The following is a 20,553-nucleotide window of genomic DNA, read 5'->3' as shown; positions in this document are numbered from 1 at the left end:
GCCAAAAAACCCCACAAACCGAGACACATACAGAACGAGTCAGAATATGAGGTCTTTTTGGAGTTCTGAGGAGATAAGAAGTACCTACAGCATAGGTACCAAATGGATGAGACAGGAGGTGGGAAAGCTGTGGGTGGTCTGTGAACGCTCTCACACACCATGCCAAAGATTTTGGATTTTACTCCTTCAACTTTCATTCTCCAATATAACAGCCACTATCCACATGTGGTTATTTAAATGAAAAGTAAACACAAGCAAAATTTCAATTGCTCAGTTGCCCTAGCCACATTCCAAGTGCTCCGTAGTGTAACTAGTGGCTACCATATTGGATAGACAGATACAGAATGTTTATCACTGAAGGTCCAACTGGACAGCGGTGCCTTACATTAGGAGAAACCACATCTAACTGCTAATTACAAAGCAAGAGATGGTCCTGTTTGAAACTGTGCTTGATTAAAAAGTAGAGTGTGAAAAATCGGCATAGAGTTGGTGGGACTGGACACAGAGCACCAAAAGAAGGAAGTTGTCTAGTGACCCAACTAAAATTGTCGTTGTGGGAAAGTGGAGGGAAGTTGCCTATTTCAGTAGATTTGGAGGGGCAGAACCAAGAGAACCATGCTAAGTTTCTAGTGGAGATGACTGGGAAGATGGTGATGCCTTAACTAGAAGATGCCTGAGGAATTCAGTGGGGTGGAGAGGAGTTAACTTTTTGACCTGTTGAGATGTAGCTGCCTGGAACTTAAGAGGTTTGGGTCAATAGGTTTCAAAAGTAATTTCTTGCCATTTTTCCTTTACAGTAGACTTCCTTTCACAATTGCCTAAAACAAGCATTCTAAGCTTGGCTTAGCATGGCTCCTAAAGTTTTAAAATGCAAATCGAAACTACAATGAGGTATCACCTCACACCAGTCAGAATGGCCATCACCAAAAAATCTACAAACAATAAATGCTGGAGAGGGTGTGGAGAAAAGGGAACCCTCTTGCACTGTCGGTGGGAATGTAAATTGATACAGCCAGTATGGAGAACAGTATGGAGGTTCCTTAAAAAACTAAAAATAGAACTACCATCTGACCCAGCAATCCCACTACTGGGCATATACCCGGAAAAACCATAATTCAAAAAGAGTCACGTACCACAATGTTCATTGCAGCACTATTTACAATAGCCAGGACATGGAAGCAACCTAAGCGTCCATCAACAGATGAATGGATAAAGAAGACGTGGCACATATATACAATGGAATATTACTCAGCCATAAAAAGAAACAGAATTGAGTTATTTTTAGTGAGGTGGATGGACCTAGAGACTGTCATACAGAGTGAAGTAAGTCAGAAAGAGAAAAACAAATACCGTATGCTAACACATATATATGGAATCTAAAAAAAAAAAAAAAAAAGGTTCTGCAGAACCTAGGGGCAGGACAGGAATAAAGACGCTGATGTAGAGAATGGACTTGAGGACATGGGGAGGGGGATGGGTAAGCTGGGACGAAGTGAGAGAGTGGCATAGACATATATACACTACCAAATGTAAAATAGGTAGCTAGTGGGAAGCAGCCACACAGCACAGGGAGGTCAGCTCAGTGCTTTGTGATCACCTAGAGGGTGGGATAGGGAGGGTGGAGGGGAGACGCAAGAGGGAGGGGATAGGGGGATATATGTATACTCATATAGCTGATTCACTTTGTTATACAGCAGCAACTAACACAACGATGTAAAGCAATTATACTCCAATAAAGATGTTAAAAAAAACATAAACAAAAAATAAAGTACGTTTAACAAGAAAGGAGAGCTGAGGCTCAAACTGGCAAAAATAATGACTGAGACTAGGTTTAAGACTGCTTTCACTTCATTTTGCTACCAAACCTGCAAATAAGCAGGCAAAGATATACGCCAACTAAGGATACCAGGAAGTGGCGATGGCTCTCCGATGCAACCTTAGTTCCCAAGCCTGAGGATCTGTAGTGGCCATTCCTGTGGGACTCAGGTCAGAGGAAGGAAGCTGTGCCTTCCAGCATTTAATACCCACAAGCCTGGAGAGGGTCCACTTCACAACTCAAGGGTCTACCTACCATCAGAAAAGGAAATGCTTTTTGCACCGCTTTAAAGTGGCTTTGGTATTATAGCTCTTGCTTCCTCATGCTACGTCTGCACCCCACAATTCTCATTCCCCTCCTCGTTATTCTTAGCAAATGAATATGCCCCCGACTTCCTGAAGAACACAGAAGTGCACGCCAGTTCCAAGGTGCTTGCCACCTTCCCGCATCTCTACTTTCCTGATTATTTCACGGGAAGGCATCGCTATCTATTTGCTGGTTTGCAAAAAGAGTCACAGAAGGCATACGGTCCAACTGGTTAATGATACAGAGAGACACGGAGGTGAGACAGAATTTCTTTAGGATGGTGGTCAGCTGAATGTTTAAATATTCATGTAAAGGAGATAGTAAAGGCCCAAAAGTTAAAGATACAGAAGAGAAAAATACCTTGATGAGGTCTCATAAAAAGCTGGCGTAGATGGGATTGAAGTGCAGGGGGTGGATTAGCACTGGAGTGGGGCAAGGACCACCCTTCCGTCATCACAGAAGGAAAGGAAGCAAGAATGAAAACCCTGGAGGAGACAACGTCTAACCTGATCCTGAAGGCATCAAAGGAATGGCCCGTTAGAGACAGTCACCGAGGCTGCCTAAAGCCTGGTTCCTGATTCATGTGGCTCCACCTAAGTCACGGCTCCTGGGAGGGCTTGGAAGCAGCTTCTGTAGCCTTGGGAGAGGCCGAATGCAGAGCCCGGCTCTGGGTCCACCCCTCCCCCACACAGAATGCTTTAGTCCTTGTGACCCCCAAAGAGCCAGCTGTCATTCACCATTCCCTGTTCTGGGGACCCATATCCCAGATTTGTGTTTCTGTGTCTATCTTGGTTTGGATCCTAGGTCTGTCTTTTAAATTTTCTTTTTTTTCTGTTTTTAAAATCATTGACATATGTAGAAGAGAAGAGATGCCTCAAACTGTGAGGTGGTTGGGTTTTTGTTTGTTTGTTTTACCAGAAATCATAAACATTTTCTGAAGGCATGAACATGTATCCATTTCAGTTCTGATACTGAGAATTTCAACCAACTCTGAGGATCTTTATCTGTAAATTATTTTGCATAATTTTTAGTGAATGTTCAGCTACATAAAGAAAACTTATACACACTTAAAATATAAAAGGAAAATGGCTCTATTGATTCTCGATACTACAGTCAGAGAGGAAGACATACAATCACTGCAGTTATGATGTGCTGGACAGGCCGTCTCCACCTGAGTTGCTGTGATTGGAATTTCCCTTATAAGTTGTGTGATTGGAACAGAGAACCTAATTTCCATAGAAAAAAAATTACAAATTATAATTTGGTTTCCAAGCCAAGTCAGACAAGCAAATTTGAGACACAATATACTTGAAATGCCCTACATTTGCATGAAACAATAGAAAAGAGCACATGCAACCAGTTTGTTTTCCTTTACATACATGAAAACACTTTTTGAACCGATGCAAAGAACAGTGTTTCCTTAGCTTGACTAATTGAATGCTGCGGTCTTAGTCACAGGTGGAGTTGGGAGTTCATTTGGGCCTATTTTCATTATGCCAGTAACACAATATGTTACTGGAATTTAGGAGGAATGGGACAATAAGAGAAGTAATTTTGATTTCTGCAGACCTTAAAACGCAAATAATGAAGATGGTCCCATCTCATCAGGACCAACTAGGTGGGAGTGGAGAGAGAGACGGAGGGTATGAGGGCTGTGAGAACAAGGCACGTCTCCAGGCCTGCCCTCAGGTGGAAGTCAAAGTGGCGGTTACAACAGGCAGAGAGGAGAGAGCTCCCACACAACCAGAGCAGGTGTCAGTGGCAATTAAGTTGCCAAGTAGTGGAAAGAGAAGTAAACTACAGTAACTGTTCTAAAGTGAGGAAAATCTGAGGGAAAAAAAAAAGCTGCCCCCTCTATCAAAGGGAAGAGAGGAAAGGGTAAGAATGAGTGGACTGAGTGAGGTCAGGGGAGTAGCAGGTAATGGTGGCCCCACATCCACCAGTAAAAGAAGACAGGGGGCCGGAGGCTCTTTGGCTTTGGTGCCCGAGGGGTGAGGGTTAGGGTTACAGCAGTGGTGAATCACCTCAGCAAGAAAGAACTGAAGCCATAAAAATACACCCAAACAGGCAAACTAAAGTTGTTCTTGCCCAATAGAAGGAGGTTCACAGAGAAAAACACCCATTTCATTTAAAGGACAGTAGTCAGGTATGTGTCCTTAAATCAGAGACTTCTATTTTAATCCTGAATATTAGAGACACACAACTACCGTAATTAAAGGACTCTTTAATGTCTTCAACTTGAGAAATTTAAATTGATACAGCCACCCAACATTGAGGTGTTTACTCCTGGTTTTTTTTTTTTTTTTTTTTTTTTTTTGCAGTACACAGGCCTCTCACTGTTGTGGCCTCTCCCGTTGAGGAGCACAGGCTCCGGACGCGCAGGCTCAGCGGCCATGGCTCACGGGCCCAGCCGCTCCACGGCATGTGGGATCTTCCCGGACCGGGGAACGAACCCGTGTCCCCTGCATCGGCGCGGACTCTCAACCACTGCACCACCAGGGAAGCCCACTCTTGTTTTATTTTAGCTAAATTTTAAAAAAGACTGCACGCCTCACATTTAAATATACTTATGATGGCTATATTATATCAAAGTTAAATCCATTTTTGGAACAATAATGTGGAAAAAATACATTATTACGCAGAATACTACATTACTTAATATGTGTTTATTTGAAATTTAACTATAATTTTATAAAGGTAATCCATCAAACAAAATTTTGTTGGGTGCACATGGGCGTCAGGGCCTATGTTAGGTAGAGTGAATAGAACGATATAAGAAAGATCTATTCTCTGTCCTCTTGAAAGACAAAGCGTATCAGAAGAGACAGGAAAACGGGAAATCGCCACATACTGAAATGCAGGAGGTGGATGTTGGTTCAGATCAGTTTCAAATTGTACACTTACTAGGTGTACTGCACTGCGTTAGAGGTTGAAGATACCAAGAATACGACAGTCTTTGTGTTCAAAGAGTTTGGTAGTCGGGGAACATGGATAATAGCAATTGGCCAGTATAACACAGTCAGTGCATGTATTACTGAGGCTGGCGCACAGGGTGCTACGAGAGGACTTGCCAATGCCCAGGGGTGAGAGCAGAGAGGGGAGATTTCTAGGAAAATACACAAAAAACTCAATATCTATAGTTCCTGGGCCCCCACCCACTCCTTCATTTAGTACAATATGACTTCAGCTCTGCTCCATTAGAACTTCTCTCCCCGAATCTTCAGAGGCAGTGTTACATTGGGTTTGAACATGTCCTCCTTCAGCTTCATTAAATTCTCTTTAGCGGTTCTGCATGAGCTTAAAATTCATTTCCTTGGAAGACCGTTCCTAACTGTGTAGACAGGGCAACAAACCCTCCCAGGTGTTCCCATGGCCTGCTCTATGACCTCTATCACGCCTCACACATTTTTTAATGTTGATCCATTATCTGTCCATATACTTCATGGCCTGTTAGCTCCCTGAGGGCTGTCACCATTTCAGCCAGGTTCGCTATGGGATTCATTTCCCTATCAAGTGTGTGGTAATTACAAGGTGTGGGGTTAAGTATTTACAAATGAAGAAAGAGTAAATGAATGGAAGACTGAGTCTAGGATCATAAGTAGAAGTTCAACGCACAGAGTGGTTGTGGATGAGGGTGCAGATGTAGCGGAAGTCAGCTCATCGAGCGACTTGGGTGTCTTTCTGTTGAGGTGGGACATCACTGATGGAGAATTCGACTCAACAGTTAACATTAACGTCCCCTACGTACTGGGCTAGGAAAAGGAAAAGATGATCCCAGTGCAAGAGACTTTTAAACATGATTTTTGCTGTCTTGACTGATTCAATGTGTACTGTACCTATGACACCAGTCAGGAAAATGGGCCAGGGGAATGGAAAACTTTGCAGATGGAAGTGGGGTGCTAGCCTCTCAGAGAACGGATGTGAGATTGAAGAGCTAGAGTGGACGTGAAGTTTATCTACCCCAGTGCCTCCAAGATAGGGAACCTGGGAAAACTCAGAAGATTCCAGTCCCAGGAGATTCTAATTCACTAGGGTGAGGCCTAAATATCTACTGAAAGCCCTTCAGGCAACCCTGATACGCAAAGCAAACCTCTGATCTGGTTCAACTCTTTCATTTGCACATAAGGAAACTGACCTCAGAAGAGACACGTTGCCATTGCTAAGCCGTTACTGGCAGAACTAGGTCTCTAAGACCAGTCTCTTGACCTTGAGGCCAGAGCCCATAGCATTAAATCTAAAGAAGGACAAGAGTTGGCCAGAAGTTGGAAGAATAAAATTCCAGAGAGATCATGCAGCTTCATCCACTTGTAATAATACATTTTGGAGGTTAAAGTGGGCCCTACTTTACTCCATCTGAGCACTGAGCCACACGGGTGAGAAGGGACCACACGGTACAATGCAGCCACTATGTTTAGCGAACTCTGATCACAATAAAACTCACAGATTCTCTAGACCTGTGACGACAAAGAAACGGCAGATGGCAGGGTGTTTTACACTGAGGGGTGAGTGACTAATGACATTAATCACAAGCCACTCCTAGAAGACGATAAACATCTGTTGTTCATAATGTCTAAGTACAGAAGAAAAAAGATGGACCAACGTTTTAGTGTTACAAACTTGGAGTAGGTATGCATTAACTCTATTCATTACTAAGTGTTAGAGTTATCAAGGGAGATAGCTTAATTGTCCTTTTTGGTGGGATTTTTAGTTTAAATCTGGAAGGCATTAAACCTATTCATTGCACATGGTGGAGGGTGATATGAGTTGATGTCTCAGTAGAGCCCAGTAAGACCTCTAGCCTTTTAAGTGTTTCCTCAGTGGAACAGCCTAGACTGTCCCCAACAGAATTGGTGTAAGTTGGCCCAGACCCTCTTTGAAAGTTTTGGTGGTAAATCACTATTCCCTTCATTTTACCCAGAAATATCAGCCATCACTCAATATGCTTCCTCAGTGAAACAACGGTAAAGACCTTCCTTCAATCTCTTGAGACAAGGATAAAGCAACACATCACTATGGAAAATGACTGAATCACTATACGTGAGTGACGGGATGCTATTTCTATGATGGCAACATAAGTCACTGTATTAAAGCGTTTGTGAATTATACTTTAGCTTCACTTTCTACCCATTCTTGGTTTTTTTCGTCATTCTTTCACAGTTCATTCATCCAGGTGAGGACAGAATGCAAGCATGTTTTCAGCAGTTCTAGGAAAGTACTTTTTAAAATATAAATATATACATATGTTTGGTGTACACTGTTGAAAAGTTATTAATTTACCACACTTGGTAGATACTGCTTCTTTCCTGTGTTTCTTTTTGCAAAAGCAGATATTCCCAACAGGAATACATTTTCCCTGCAGAATTAGAACCTACACAGGTCCAATCATATGTCACTTAACTCTGACAAGGAGGCAGGCAGCTCATGCCTAATGAGTGGTACCCACAGGAAGGGCAGGGGACACTGAACTCCAAATGTCATCAAACATGATGACTTTGAGATGCTCTTGCTGGATCCTAGGATGCTGCCAGAGCTATTTAGTCCTTCAAACACATCATCAGTGTCAATCACTCCCAAACTGACTGATTCTGCTATTAATCTGGAAATGTAAGAGAAGGGAATAGGGTGATTTCATTTTTTAAAGAAGAAATAATAATTATACCATGTTCATAGGACCTTTATGAAAATTATATAGCCTAATGGGTGTGTCATATGCCTTAAATAATATCATTAATAATACAGGTATTCTGGTTAATAGGATCTATATCATATATGGATCATTAATTTTTAATGGGTATAAAAAGTACCCAATCACTGAAATCCTATTTTAGGTAACTTAATTTCTGACCATTTAAAATAATTTTCAAAACGTTATTTCCCAAATAACTCAACATTATTGATGCAAACACTTATCGTATTTATCATCGCTGAGGAAAACCAAGTTAAGAGAAATCTACGGATGATACAGTGACAAACTATGTTATTCCATAAAGTACTTTCTCTTCCTTGTATTAAAACATACTGATAACACTTATTTGTATCTTCACCTGTTTGCTTATGTATTAAGCAAATGTTTTGGGCATTAATTAAGTACAAGTCACTAAGCTAGATTTTTGAGGGTATAAAAATTAATGAGACACAATCTCTGCCCTTCCATGAAAGCAGATTCCACAGTAAATAGGGTCTAAACATAAGCATTGATCTTAAGGCATTCCATCTTCACACTGAGTGCAACGAACCACTGTGGAAGGGCGTGGAGGAGGGAAGTGATACAATCAGCTCTGCATTGAGATTGGTATGAGAAATGATTGGAGAGGACCAGCTGGGAGGCCACTGCAGTAATTCAGGCATGAAATGATACAAGGCGGACATCACAGAGTTGGTGGGAAAAATGGAGAGAAGTACATACACTGGAGAGACATTAAGAACATAAAATCCACTAGTCTGAGGTTTAATGAGGTGGAGGTAATCCCAAACTTTTTTTTTCCTGTGGCTTTTTTTTTTTTTTTTTTTTTGGCCACACTGCATGGCATGTGGGATCTTAGTTGCCCGACCAGGGATCAAACTTGTGACCCCCTGCACTGGGAGCATGGAGTCTTAACTACTGGACCACCAAGGAAGTCCTTATTCCCAAACTTTGAGTCTCTGGAGAGATGATGCTGCCAATCACAGAGATGCTTAACACAGGAAGAAGAGCAGGTTTAATCTTGTGGAAATGATGAGATGCATTTTGGGCATATTATACTGGAAATCTCAGTGGGAAATTCCAATAGAAATGGCTTCCTTTGAAGCTCAGGGGAGATTCTAAAGTGGGAAGTGTATATCTGTACATACATATATATGTACATATATACATACACACAGAGGCATCAACAGTCTCTAATAGCTACAGAAAAGGTTGAGAAATCCCCTCGACCATTCAGAAAATGTTTTTAGAGTTTAACAAAACAAAGAACAAGTACTGGGCTCCGAAGATTTACGTAGGAATCATCCTGACAAGAAGACTAGAAATTAGCCAGACCAGCAGTAGAAAAATCAAAGTAGTAAGTGGAGGGAATGTCCTGGAAATCAAAGGTAAAGAAAGAGGACATGGCGTAGGGTGATTCAGAGTCCAGGTAGGAAGACCTCTTGATTTGGCTCCAGAGAGTCTTCTGGGTCTTCAACCAGAGAAGCTTGGTGGAGGCCAGGAGCCCTGGAATGAGGAACAGTTGACATAGAAGGTGGGAAGGGGGAGTCATTACATGAAGGCAATGCCTCCAGGAAGCTCAGCTAACACTAAAGGCTATGAGAAAGTATGAAGATGAATGAGGGCTCAAAAGGGTGCTTTGATTTGTGTGTGTTTGAAGACAGAGATGTTTCAAGAGCCAAGAGAGAAATATCAGAGCCCCAAAAGAACAAAAGAGAGAGACCTTCAAGATGGCGGAGGAGTAAGACATGGAGATCACCTTCCTCCCTACAAATACATCAGAAATACATCTACATGTGGAACAACTCCTACAGAACACCTACTGAACGCTGGCAGAGACCTCAGACTTCCCAACAGGCAAGAAACTCCCCCCATACCTGGCCGCGTGGCTGACAGGGTCTTCGTGCTCCGTCCGGGTATCAGGCCTGTGCCTCTAAGTTGGGAGAGCCGAGTTCAGGACGTTGGAACACCAGAGACCTCCTGACTCCACATAATATCAAACGGCAAAAGCTCTCCCAGAGATCTCCATCTCAACGCTAAGACCCAGCTCCACTCAATGATCAGGAAGCTACAGTGCTGGACACCCTACACCAAACAACTAGCAAGACAGGAACACACCCATTAGCAGAGAGGCTGCCTAAAATCATAAGTTCACAGACACCCCAAAACACACCAAAGAACGCAGTCCTGCCAACCGGAAAGACAAGATCCAGCCCCATTCACCAGAACACAGGCATCAGTACCCTCCACCAGGAAGCCAACACACCCCACTGAACCAACCTTAGCAACTGGGGGCAGACCCCCAAAACAAAGGGGACTATGAAGCTGCAGCCTGCAAAAAGGATACCCCAAACACAGTAAGTTATGCAAAATGAGAAGACAGAGAAACACACAGCAGAAGAAGGAGCAAGGTAAAAACCCACCACACCAAACAAATGAACAGGAAATAGGAAGTCTACCTGAAGAAGGATTCAGAGTAATCATAGAAAGGTGATCCAAAACCATGGAAAGAGAATGGAGAAAATACAAGAAACGTTTAACAAGGACCTAAAAGAACTAAAGAGAAAACAAACAATGATGAACAACAACGATGAATAAAAATTCTCTAGAAGGAATCAATAGCAGAATAACTGAGGCAGAAGAATGGATAAGTGACCTGGAAGATAAAATAGTGGAAAAAACTACTGCAGAGCAGAATAAAGAAAAAGAATGAAAAGAATTGAGGACAGTGTTAGAGACCTCTGGGACAACATTAAATGCACCAACATTTGAATTATAGGGGTCCCAGAAGAAGAAGAGAAAAAGAAAGAGACTCAGAAAATATTTGAAGAGATTATAGTTGAAAACTTCCTTAATATGGGAAAGGAAGTAGTCAAACAAGTCCAGGAAGTGCAGAGAGTCCCATACAGGATAAATCCAAGGAGAAATACGCCAAGACACATATTAATCAAACTGTCAAAAATTAAATACAAAGAAAAAATATTAAAAGCAGCAAGGGAAAAACAACAAATAACATACAAGGGAATCCCCATAAGGTTAACAGCTGATCTTTCCACAGAAACTCTGCCAGCCAGAAGGGAGTGGCAGGACACATTTAAAGCGATGAAATGGAAGAACCTACAGCCAAGATCACTCTACCCAGCAAGGATCTCATTCAGATTTGACAGAGAAATTAAAACCTCTACAGACAAGCAAAAGCTAAGAGAATTCAGCACCACCAACCAGCTTTACAACAAATGTTAAAGGAGCTTCTCTAGCCAGAAAACACAAGAGAACAAAAATACCTACAATAACGAACCCAAAATAATTTAAAAAGTGGAAATAGGAATATACATATCGATAACTACCTTAAATGTAAATGGATCAAATGTTCCAACCAAAAGACATACACTGGCTGAAGGGATACAAAAACAAGACCTGTATATATGCTGTCTACAAGAGACCCACTTCAGACCTAGGGACACATAAAGACTGAAAATGAGGGGACAGAAATAGATACTCCATGTAAATAGAAATCAAAAGAAAGCTGGAGTAGAAATTCTCATAGATGAAATAAACATTAAAATAGACTATTACAAAAGACAAAGGACACTACATAATGATCAAGGGATCAATCCAAGAAGAAGATATAACCACTGTAAATATTTATGCACCCAACATAGGAACACCTCAATACATAAGGCAAATGCTAACAGCAATAAAAGGAGAAACTGACAGTAACACAATCATACTAGGGGACTTTAACACCCCACTTTCACCAATGGACAGATCATCCAAAATGAAAATAAATAAGGAAACAAAGCTTTAAATGATACATTAAATAAGACAGACTTAATTGATATTTATGGGACATTCCATCCAGAAACAACAGAATACATTTTCTTCTCACGTGCTCATGGAACATTCTCCAGGATAGATCATATTTTGGGTCACAAATCAAGTCTTGGTAAATTTAAGAAAATTGAAATCATATCAAGTAACTTTTCTGACCACAACACTATGAGACCGGATATCAATTACAGGAAAAAATCTGTAAAAAATACAAACACGTGGAGGCTAAACAACACACTACTAAATAACCAAGAGATCACTGAAGAAATCAAAGAGGAAATCAAAAAATACCTAGAAACACATGACAATGAAAACACGATGCCCCAAAACCCATGGGATGCAGCAAAAGCAGTTCTAAGAGGGAAGTTTATAGCAATACAATCCTACCTCAAGAAACAAGAAATTATGTGAAATAAACAAACTAACCTTACACCTAAAGCAATTAGAGAAAGAAGAACCAAAAAAACTGCAAAATTAGCAGAAGGAAAGAAACCATAAAGATCAGATCAGAAATAAATGAAAAATAAAAGAAGGAAATGATAGCAAAGATGAATAAAACTAAAAGCTGGTTCTTTGAGATGATAAACAAAATTGATAAACCATTAGCCACACTCATCAAGAAAAAAAGGGAGAAGACTCAAATCAATAGAATTAGAAATGAAAAAGAAGTAACAACTGACACAACAAAAATACAAAGGATCATGAGAGATTACTACAAGCAACTATATGCCAATAAAATGGACAACCCAGAAGAAATGACAAATTCTTACAAAAGTACAACCTTCCGAGACTGAACCAAGAAGAAAGAGAAAATATAAACAGAGCAATCACAAGCACTGAAATTGAAACTGTGATTAAAAATCTTCCAACAAACAAAAACCCAGGACCAGATAGCTTCACAGGCAAATTCTATCAAACATTTAGAGAAGAGTTAACACCTATCCTTCTAAAACTCTTCCAAAATATAGCAGAGGGAGGAACACTCCCAAACTCATTCTAAGAGGCCACCATCACCCTGATACCAAAACCAGACAAAGATGTCACAAAGAAAGAAATCTATAGGCCAATATCACTGGTGAACATAGATGCAAAAATCCTCAACAAAATACTAGCAAACAGAATCCAACAGCACATTAAAAGAATCATACACCACAATCAAGTGGGGTTTATCCCAGGAATGCAAGGATTCTTCAATATATGCAAATAAATCAATGTGACAAACCATATTAACAAACTGAAGGAGAAAAACCATATGATCATCTCAATAGATGCAGAAAAGTTTTTGACAAAATTCAACACCCATTTATGATAGCAAACCTCCAGAAAGTAGGCATAGAGGGAACTTTCCTCAACATAATAAAGGCCATATATGACAAACCCACAGCCAACATCATCCTCAATGGTGAAAAACTGAAACCATTTCCACTAAGATCAGGAACAAGACAAGGTTACCCACTCTCATCACTATTATTCAACATAGTTTTGGAAGTTTTAACCACAGCAATCAGAGAAGAAAAGGAAATAAAAGGAATCCAAATCGGAAAAGAAGAAGTAAAGCTGTCACTGTTTGCAGATGACATGATACTATACAAAGAGAATCCTAAAGATGCCACCAGAAAACTGCTAGAGCTAATCAGTGAATTTGGTAAAGTAGCAGGATACAAAATTAATGCACAGAAATCTCTGGCATTCCTATACACTAATGATGAAAAATCTGAAAGTGAAATCAAGAAAACACTCAAATATACCATTGCAACAAAAAGAATAAAATATCTAGGAATAAACCTACCTAAGGAGACAAAAGACCTGTCAGAAAACTATAAGACACTGATGAATGAAACTAAAGATGATACAAACAGAGAGATATACCATGTTCTTGGATTGGAAGAATCAACATTGTGAAAATGACTCTACTACCCAAAGCGATCTACAGATTCAAGGCAATCCCTATCAAACTACCAATGGCATTTTTCACAGAACTACAACAAAAAATTTCACAATTTGTATGGAAACACAAAAGACCCCAAATAGCCAAAGCAATCTTGAGAAAGAAAAACAGAGCTGGAGGAATCAGGTTCCCTGACTTCAGACTATACTACAAAGCTACAGTAATCAAGACAGTATGGTACTGGCACAAAAACAGAAATATAGATCAATGGAACAGGATAGAAAGCCCAGAGATAAACCCACCCATATATGGTCACCTTATTTTTGATAAAGGAGGCTAGAATATAGAATGGAGAAAAGACACCCTCTTCAATAAGTGGTGCTGGGAAAACTGGACAGTTACATGTAAAAGAATTAAATTAGAACATTCCCTAACACCATACACAAAGATAAACTCAAAATGGATTAAAGGCCTAAATATAAGGCCAGACAGTACAAGACTCTTAGAGTAAAACATAGGCAGAACACTCTATGACATAAATCAGAGCAAGATCCTTTTTGACTCAGTGCCTAGAGAAATGGAAATAAAAACAAAAATAAACAAATGGGATGTAATGAAACTTAAAAGCTTTTGCACAGCAAAGGCAACCATAAACAAGACCACAAGACAACCCTCAGCATGGGAGAAAGTATTTCCAAATGAAGCAACTGACAAAGCATTAATATCCAAAATTTACAAGCAGCTCATGCAGCTCAATATCAAAAAAACAAACAACTCAATCCAAAAATGGGTCAAAGACCTAAATAGACATTTCTCCGAAGAGAACATACAGATTGCCAACAAACACATGAAAGAATGCTCAGCATCACTAATCATTAGAGAAATGCAAATCAAAAGTACAATGAGTTATCACCTCACACCAGTCAGAATGGCCATCATCAAAAAATCTACAAACAATAAATGCTGGAGAGGGTGTGGAGAAAAGGGAACCCTCTTGCACTGTTGGTGGGAATGTAAACTGATACAGCTACTATGGAGAACAGTATGGAGTTCCTTAAAAATCTAAAAATAGAACTACCATATGACCCAGCAATCTCACTACTGTGCATATACCTTGAGAAAACCATAATTCAAAAAGAGTCATGTACTACAATGTTCACTGCAGCTCTATTTACAATAGCCAGGACATGGAAGCAACCTACGTGTCCATCGACAGATGAATGGATAAAGATGTGGCACGTATATAAAATGGAATATTACTCAGCCATAAAAAGAAACAAAATTGAGTTATTTGTAGTGAGGTGGGTGAACCCTGAGACTGTCATACAGAGTGAAGTAAGTCAGAAAGAGAAAAACAAATACAAATATACATATATTTGGAATGTAAAAAAAAATAAAATGGTTCTGAAGAATCTAGGGGCAGGACAGGAATAAAGACGCAGAAGTAGAGAATGGACTTGAGGATACGGGGAAGGGGAAGGGGAAGCTGGGACGAGGTGAGAGAGTGGCATGGATATACATACACTACCAAATGTAAAATAGATAGCTAATTGGACACAGCCACATAGCACAGGGAGATCAGCTTGGTGCTTTGTGTCCAGCTAGAGGGGTGGGACGGGGAGAATGGGAGGGAGACCCAAGAGGGAGGAGATATGGGGATATATGTATATGTATAACTGATTCACTTTGCTATACAGCAGGAACTAACACAATACCGTAAAACAATGAGACTCCAATAAAGATGTTAAAGAAATGAAAGAGAAACTGATGAAATAAGGAAGAGGCAGATGGTAATGGGAACCGGAGCTCTGGTAACTAGTGATAACTCAGAGAGCATAAAGATGCAGCCTAAGGAGGCATCGTTCTCCTTTATTTGTTTTATTTGGGAAAGCATTCATTGTAAAACCCACATGTGACCCTGATGTCCCCCAAAGAGTGTCAAGTTTTCAGATTCATTTAGTAAGATTTACTGAAGGTCAATCTTGTCCTGATGCTGTGCTAGGCACACAGAGGTTATGGTGGGAAATCAAACAAGGTCCCTCCCCGCAAGGAACTCACTGCTTTAGTGATGGGGTGTGAAACCAAGTCCCCCTAAAACTGAGTTCCTCTGCTCAGTTCATTATTAACCTCTCTATCCCGAACTTTACTCCCTTTCTTTTCCTGAACTTGTTCCTCTCAAGACTTAGAAGTGTCAAAGAAAAAGGGGGATTCAAACCATACACACGCCCCTGTGTCCCTATTCTTTGAAGAAAAAGACTTTGCTTTAGTTTCCCGGGCCTCTCTTGAATCTCAAAAGGCTGGCTCAAGCGATAATGATTAGGAATGTGAAGATGTAGAAACAAAGAACAGCTGTCGGGTCGGGAAAGTGGTACACATTTAGACTATAAATCCACCACATAGCAGAAACACTGAACTCCCAGTTCCCTGAAAGAGATAGATAAACGCCTGACACACATTCCTAAGTTGTTTTTATAGGAAGCAGACCCCCTCCAGATGAAAACTGCTGACTGCAAGAACACAGACCCTAGACTGGTTAAAACCACAAGGTTGATGATGCCTGAAACTTCACCTTGATGCCAACCCATCCAAGAATTCTGCACGAGCCGATCACGCACCCTGCAGCCCCCTCCCTCACACTGCCTTTAAAACTCCTTCCCTGCAAGCCATCTAAGCGTTTGGGTCTTTTGAGCATAAGCTGCCCATTCCCTTGCTTGGCACCCTGCAGTAAATGCTGTACTTTCCTTCACCACAAGCTGGTGTCAGTAGATTGGCTTTACTGCGCACAGGGGAGGGGTCCCACGTTTGATCCAGTAACAGGTGCAGGCAGAGTGTGCACACGGACATTTCTAATTTCAAGGCAATCTGTGATGAATTCAGCATTGATTTATAGCTTGCAATGAGTAAAGAAAAGCCCTATATACCTTTCTATCTCTGCGTCCACCTACTCGAACAGAAATGCAAATCACGATCTCGTACATGTTGACCACTGGATGGCTAGATTAGTTATTAACCTAGCCAGGGTACTGGAATTAATTAACCTTAGCAGTGAACTGCATTTTGACTTTGGTCTAATCAGGCCAATTTTCCACTCTGGAGAACATGATTAATTATCTGGTTCATTCAGGGAAGGAACCCTAACAGAACAAAGCATACAAACACACACCAGAATTTTTACCTTAATTATTAGGATTATAATTCAATTTTTGATAGTGTGCCTTTCCTCTGATAAAATGCACGGTAAAATAAAGACAACAGTTTAGATCTATAAGTAGTTAAGGAAAGAGAAGTGGAAAATTCGGGCTACGTTGTCAGGAAAGCTGCGGTTTATTTTCCTATAATATCAAATGCATTCTTTCAATTCACTTTATTTCATTGTATTTTGCACCAGTTACCCTTTATGTGAGATGCAAGATGATTTTGTGCTATTAATATCCTATTATATCTAATAGAGAAGAATATTATAAACTCGTCTAAAATACTTCAAAGTTCTGCCATTTATGGAGAATGCATAAACTTATTTTTTAATTTTTTAAAATATTTATTTTATTTTTGGCTGCATCGGGTCTTTGTTGCTGTGCATGGGCTTTCTCTAGTTGTGGCAAGTGGGGGCTACTCTTCACTGCGGTGCGCGGGCTTCTCATTGCAGGGGCTTTTCTTGTTGTGGAGCACAGGCTCTAGGCACACGGGCTTCAGCAGTTGTGGCATGTGGGCTCAGTAGTTGTGGCTCACAGGCTCCAGAGCACAGGCTCAGTAGTTACGGCGCACTGGCCTAGCTGCTCCGCGGCATGTGCAATCTTCCTGGACCGGGGCTCGAACCTGTGTCCCCTGCGTTGGCAGGCGGATTCTTAACCACTGCACCACCAGGGAAGCCCCCATAAATTTTTATTGTATACAGTTAAATAGCACCCTTAGATTTTTTTTAAAAAAACTTCAATGTGAAAACACAATGATGTTACCTAGATGTACATCAACAGAGAGATCACAATGAAATATCTTAAAATAAAGGCTAGGTAGGACAAAATGCTAGTTAACATAGCATATATGTTGTTACCAATGACCTATGTCAATATTCAAAGATAAATTCATACAACTTCCAAGATTTTCAAGACAAAGAGTTAACATATAAACAGATACTGAAGAGGGCAAACAGTCTCTTCCTTTGTATTCAATACGTTCGTACAATCCAGGTTTCAGCTGACTTCACTGCTGTGCTTTTATTGAATTGACTTAGCAAATGAACCTTAAAAGTAAATACTCTCGGAAGCAAAGCCACCACTCTGATATTTCAGTCAGAATTTCTGGTTCTGTGTGGCAAGTAAAAGGGACATTTCCCTGACCTGCCTCTTCATTAAAACAGATTGGCTCATTTACCGGCCAAAAGTGAGGAGGATCAACTCTAATGCGGAGCATCCTCTCTCTGCCAAGGAGGTTTGCAGACATTAAACCCACAAATAAAGGCTTGGTGTGTCCTTAAAACAAGCATGAATGCAGTTTCCGCAGCGAAGGTAAAACATCGCATCAGTGGCACGGCAGCTTCTCTTCAGGTCAGTGTAGCTTTTCCTCACCAAAAGTGTGAGTAGGAATAGGTTTTGGAAGGAGGAGGGACATTGGGAATTCACTGGAACGTGTCAAGGTTTACACCAATGAAGGAAAGACGAAAAGGAGTAAGCATGGAGCAATTTTAGAACACATTGCTTCCCGCAGATTCAGTACCTCTTATCAACTGATGTTAAATTAGTTGCCTTCTCTTTCTCTTTACTTTTCTTCCTGATTACATTTTATCCATATTCACAAACTATTTAAATAATATTTCGAATGCTTAGGAGAGACATGTGCATGGCATACACAAACACATCTCTAGACACATTCATGTTTATTTGGCTAAGCGTTAATAAATACATCATAGCTTAGTACATACAATGAATGAATCTGTGGCTGTACCTTGCATCTATCATCGTAGGCTTTGGTTTTTGAGAAAAGTACAAGACGCTTAAGCGTAGATAACATCTTTCTGATTCCTTCAAAGGGTTGGGTTAAGGAATTAGATTAATATTGATTTTTTATATTAATAGACTTTATTGTTAGAACAGTTTAAGGTTCGTAGAAAACTTCAACGGAAACTATAGAAAGTCCCCATATACCCTTCTTACCCTCTACGGTTTCCCCTATTATTAACCTCTTGTATTAGTATGGTCCATCCATTTGTTACAGTTGATGAACCAATACTGACATATTAGTATTAATGAAAGCCCATAGTTTGCAGTAGGGTTCACTCTTTGAGTTGTACAGTCTATGGGTTTTGACAAATGTCTAATGGCATGCATCCACCATTACAGTATCACGCAGAATAGTTTCACTGCCCTAAATATTGTCTGTGCTCCGTATTATTCATTCTTCCCTCACTCCCCAGGAATCCCTGTCAACCACTGATCTTTTTTACTGTCTTCACAGTTTTGCCTTTTCGAGAACATCATATACAGTTGACCCTTAGACAACACAGGTTTGAACCCCGTGGGTCCACTTACACACAGATTGTTTTCAATAGTAAATACTACAGTACTACACGATCCACCATTGGCTGAATCCATGGATATGGAACTGCAGATATAGAGGGAGGAACTGCATATATGGAGGACCAACTATGTCATACACAGATTTTTGACTTCATAGAGGGTCAACCCTAACCCCTGCTTTGTTCAAGAGCCAACTATAATTGGAATTATACAGTATGTAGCCTTTTCAGACTGGCTTCTTTGACTTAGTAATATGTATTTAATGTTCCTCCATATCTTAAAAATTTTTTTTTAAATTTTATTTATTTTTGGCTGTGTTTGGTCTTCACTGCTGCGCGCGGACTTTCTTTAGTTGCGGTGAGAAGGGGCTACTCTTCGTTATGGTGTAAGGGCTCCTCATTGCAGTGGCTTCTCTTGTTGCGGAGCACAGGCTCCAGGTGTGCAGGCTTCAGTAGTTGTGGCACGTGGGCTCAGTAGTTGTGGCTCGCAGGCTCCAGAGCCCATGCTCAGTAGTTGTGGTGCATGGGCTTAGTTGCTCCACAGCATGTGGGATCTTCCTGGACCAGGGCTTGAACCTGTGTCCCCTGCACTGGCAGGCGGATTCTTAACCACTGTGCCACCAGGGAAGCTCTGTTCCTCCATGTCTTTTCATGGCTCAATAGCTCATATATCTTTAGTACTGAATATTATTGTATTGTCTGGATATACTACCATTTATCCATTCACTACTGAAGGATATATTGATTGCTTCCTAATTTTGGCAATTATTAACAAAGCTGCTGCAAATATCTGTAGCAGGTTTCTGTGTGGACATTAGTTTTCTACTCATTTGGGTAAATACCAAGGAGCACAACGGCTGGATCGTATACTAAAAATGTTTATTTTTATAAAACACTGCCCAATTGTCTTTCAAAGTAGCTGTACCACTTTGCATTCCCACCAGCAATGGACAATTGTTTATATTGTTCCATATCCTTGCCAGCATTTGGTGGTGTTAGTGTTCTGGATTTGGGGCATTTTAAGACGTAGTGGTAACTGTTGTTTTAATTTGCATTTCCCTAAGGGATGATATAAGATATGGAACATCTTTTTTTTAAGGTTATTTGCCATCTGCATATCTTCTTTCATGAAGTATCTGTTCAAGTCTTTTCCTCACTTTTTTTTTTTTTTTTTTGCGGTACGCGGGCCTCTCACTGTTGTGGCCTCTCCCGCTGCGGAGCACAGGCTCCGGACACACAGGCTCAGCGGCCATGGCTCACAGGCCCAGCTGCTCCGCAGCATGTGGGATCCTCCCGGACTGGGGCACGAACCCGTGTCCCCTACGTCGACAGGTGGACTCTCAACCACTGCGCCACCAGGGAAGCCCTTTTCCTCACTTTTTAATCAGAGTGTGTGTGTGTCTGTGTGTGTGTGTGTGTGTGTGTGTGTCTGTGTGTGTGTTTTCCTACTGTTGGGTTTTAAGAGCTCTTTGGATATTTTGGATAGCAGTTCTTTAGATATGTCTTTTGCAAATATT

The sequence above is a fragment of the Aethalodelphis obliquidens genome, unplaced genomic scaffold (genome assembly GCF_003676395.1).
Source record: "Aethalodelphis obliquidens isolate GAN/ISIS:26980383/991018 unplaced genomic scaffold, ASM367639v1 scaffold63, whole genome shotgun sequence".
NCBI lineage: Eukaryota > Metazoa > Chordata > Mammalia > Artiodactyla > Delphinidae > Aethalodelphis > Aethalodelphis obliquidens.
This window is presented reverse-complemented; position numbering follows the sequence as displayed.